Genomic DNA, 4,029 nt, shown 5'->3' on the forward strand with positions numbered 1-4,029 from the left:
TATTAGAGTCCATGAGCACACTTTCTGTGAGTCTGAGATACAAAAAGCCTAAAATGCAACCTTACAGATAACCATTTACCTAAATGTACAAGGTAAATAAGCAGATTTAGATTATGGAAGGTTTAAAGCCATGTTGCTTGTGCTTGAATATTTTTGTACCTGATATTTACCAAGTGGGAACCGAATGCATGTAAGGTGCAGTTTGAAGCTAAATGTGAAAAAGATAAAACAAGACCTGGTTTTAAAAGGATTTCAGCTTGTTGAGGTGGCAAAACACAAAGCATGTACCTGAATATCACAATGAAAAATTAAACTGATAAACCCTAAGGAGTGATCACATGAGGAAGTTATCAGATGTACCAGATGTGCTTTGAGTCCCTTAGGCGGAGATGCACATACCAGAGCAGAGTGTGAGAGCAAGTACAGGACAGGAAAGGAAAACACTGAGTGCATTGACTCAGTGAGCATTTATTGAGCACTTACTATATACCAGGGCTTCCATGGTGGCTCAGATGGTACAGAATCTGCCTGCAATGCAGGATACCAGGGTCAATCCCTGAGTTGGAAAGATCCCCTGGAGGAGGGCATGGGGACTCCCTCTAGTATTCTTGCCTGGAGAATTTCATGGACAGAGTCTGGCGGGTTATATAACCCATGGGGTCACAAAGAGTGGGACACGACTGAGTAACCAACACTTTCACTTTTCTTTGCTATTTAACAGGCAATAGGCTAGGCATTGAACATTCAAGACAGAAAAGATAGTCTGTGTCCCTGATCTATAGTGAAACAGATGCATAGTTCAGTGATTTCTTAAGAAAGGGGAGTGTTGTGTGATCGACCTTTGACCAGAGGGGTGTGGGGACACAGCAGGGGAAGCCGCCTCCACCTGAGAACTGAGAAGGAGCGAGGCCAGGAGAATGCCACCACGGCTTCCATGTAGGGGTGGGAGAGGCTGGGGAGACAGTATGTGGTGTGTGTGTCCAAGAAGATGGAGAATAACATTTAGTGAGGAGGCAAGAAGGGCTGTTACCTGGGGGGACGCCACCAAGAGCTTGATGCTGCCGAAGCAAACATCTTCAGAGATCAGGAAAAGAAAAAGCAACAGGTTTTGGTAATGTTACTCAAGAACTCTTTTTATAGCTTATTTCCCTTTTCTTTATTTAATTAATTTATTTATTTTTACCATTTTGTCCATTAGCAAGTGTACACTTCAGTGGCATTAAGTCCATTGACGATGCTTACAACCACCCACACCATCCACCTCTAGAACTCTTCCAGCCTCCCAATGGAAACTCTGCCCCCATAAACAGTGGTTCCTCCTCCTTCCAAGCCCTATTTTTAGAAATTGAAGTGACATATGGACTATAAATTGGAATAAGAACGACCAGTCAGAAGAATATTGCAACTCTGATTGAAGCTATTGTGTTTTTAGCTATTTTTGAGGAAACATCCTGTTGGTAAGTTCTTTTTGATGTCAAATTTATGGTCATAAGATTTTAAGAAAAGTGTCATTTTTAATCTGATATGGATGGAAAGTATTTAAAAACTTAAAAAAAAAACTAGAAACTCATATTCTTGAATTTTTTTTCTAGAGAAATGCTTCACTTTTAATTGAACTAGGCTGGTTTAGTAGAAAAGAATTTTTATAAGTTTTGAAATTAAAAAGGTATCCAATCTTGTAAATAAAAGATTGCATTTCTGCCAAATTTTATTTGATGTAAACCCATGTTCACAATTAGCTTCAATTAAACTTTCAGTCACTCTGTCTTGTTTTGAGTACAACAATGTTTAGGGTAGTTGAAAATTCATATTTAAAATCTTTATTTATGAACACTCATGTTTTCTGAATTTTCTGATGATAGTTTTAGAATTAGAATTTGCTTTGCGAAAGCTAAAATATTGAAACCATTTTTAATTAAAGTTTACATTCACAGTATATTTGTATTAGAATGCATGTATCCAATCATATTTGGTGAAATTTATACTATTTCAAAGGTGTATTTTAAAATTTTGATGATTAAGTATATATAAGAAAGGAAGGGCAGAGATTAGTTAATTTACAATTCTAAGTAAAGTAACTGCTCCTATTAAAATGTAATTCTTAATGTCGTAACTGATACATAGTACTATTATCATGAAATTCACATTGCAATGCTTCTTATGACTTCCATGAAGTGGAGAACTTTTCCATTTCTAATTGACCTTCCGTTTTGTTTTATTCACAGATTACCTCCTTCTACTGTCTTTTCAATAGCCTCTAAGATTTTTTATTTTTTTTAAAGTTATTTAAGTATATATATGTATATATATATATATACATATATAAACAAGTCCCTAAATTTCCTTATTTCTCTTCTTTCCCTCTATTCTCTTTCCAGCAATGGTTGCAGTTCACTTTGATGAATTTGGGTACATCACTAAGGTCACCTTGTGGCCAGCAAGTGAACATTTCCTGATGTTTTTATTCCTCTGCTGGATATCTGCATCCATGGATGACCCCTAGAATCTCTGCAACCAATGTGTCAAAATTCCGTCTCCTCATCCTCAAAGCTCCATCACCACCACCTCTATCATGTAGTCTCCAAGTCACTGAGTCCAAGCAATTTTTGTGGGGTCTCCCCTACTTGGCCCCCTTTTACTTTCTTCTTAAATCTCTGTAGGCCATAGCCTTGCACTCACGAACAGGGTTTCACTTTTCTCTATTTATTTCTTGACTTTATTCCATGAAACCTATCTCACTTGCTATATAAAGACTGATCTTTATGAAGTATGAGTGACTAATGCACGATTTTTTTCCCTGCCACTCTGCAGATGTGACAACTAATGCACCAAAATGAGCTCATTATCTTCAACAGCTAGTTTCCCCTCTTGCATCCCCAGTGTGAACTTGAGACAACATCCCCAGTAGGATGTGAGCTACATGTTTGTTTTGCCCCTTGCTGTGTCCTCACCTCCTAGAAGAGTCTTTATCATCATTAGGCACTGAGTACTTTTGAATAAATGAACACATGAATATCATCAACTTCCATCCTCCATCTCTGTGACAATCACTGAATTCCAGGTGTTTTTATTCCCTTAGTGGTTCTCTTTTATCCTTTCTCTGCTTTCTATCATCAAGTCACTGTCATTATTTCTTGCCAGAAGAATGTGTCCATAACCTTCTTACCGATGGAAGTTTTATCTCATGAGTAGGTATAACCGTGCCATTTCTCTGTCTAGAACACACCAGTGGTCCCTTGGTTCCTGAATTTTTAGCCTTGAATCTAAATTCTCTATGGCCTAGCATGTGCCTAATTTGCAGTATCATTTTCTGCTACTCCTTGCAGAACTTTATATTCTGTCTAGTTAAACTTACAATCTTCCTCTCATCTACCTTTTCCCAATCAGCTATCCCAATACATCTAGGATCTGGGGATTCCCAGAACTCAGACTGTTCAGCGTTAGAATTGGGAAAGTTCCAGGAGAACCAGGACCACTCTAACATCTCTAGCCTCTGTGTCTTTAGTCCACAAGTCACCTTTTCTTGGAAATCTATGTCTTCTCTTCTTTGTCTAAACTGCACTGGTCCTTTAAAATCATGTCAAGCAGTTTTTAAATAAGCCCCCTTCACTAACCCTGGGCCAGAATAACCAGGCAATGACATCCCAGCACTCAAAATCTGTCATGTTTATCTGTGAATTTCTAGCATCTCATGAAATGCTTCATTGTTATTTCAGTTCAGTTCAGTTCAGCTCAGTTGCTCAGTCGTGTCTGACTCTTTGCGACCCCATGAATTGCAGCATGCCAGCCCTCCCTGTCCATCACCAACTCCTGGAGTTTTTTATTTAGTGGTTAATAAATATGCATTAAATGAACAAATTGCCTTCTAGCAGAATACATTCTAAAATCTACAGTTTGACTTTCAAGACCTTCATGAATATGCCTAACCATTAACTCATCTGAATTTGTTCAATTAGATTCAATGTAATTTAAATTCAACTTAAGATTTATAAATGTCTACAATTTTACAGTCTTAGTTCTCATCTGTAT

Source organism: Cervus canadensis, chromosome 1 (assembly GCF_019320065.1).
Source record: "Cervus canadensis isolate Bull #8, Minnesota chromosome 1, ASM1932006v1, whole genome shotgun sequence".
Lineage (NCBI taxonomy): Eukaryota > Metazoa > Chordata > Mammalia > Artiodactyla > Cervidae > Cervus > Cervus canadensis.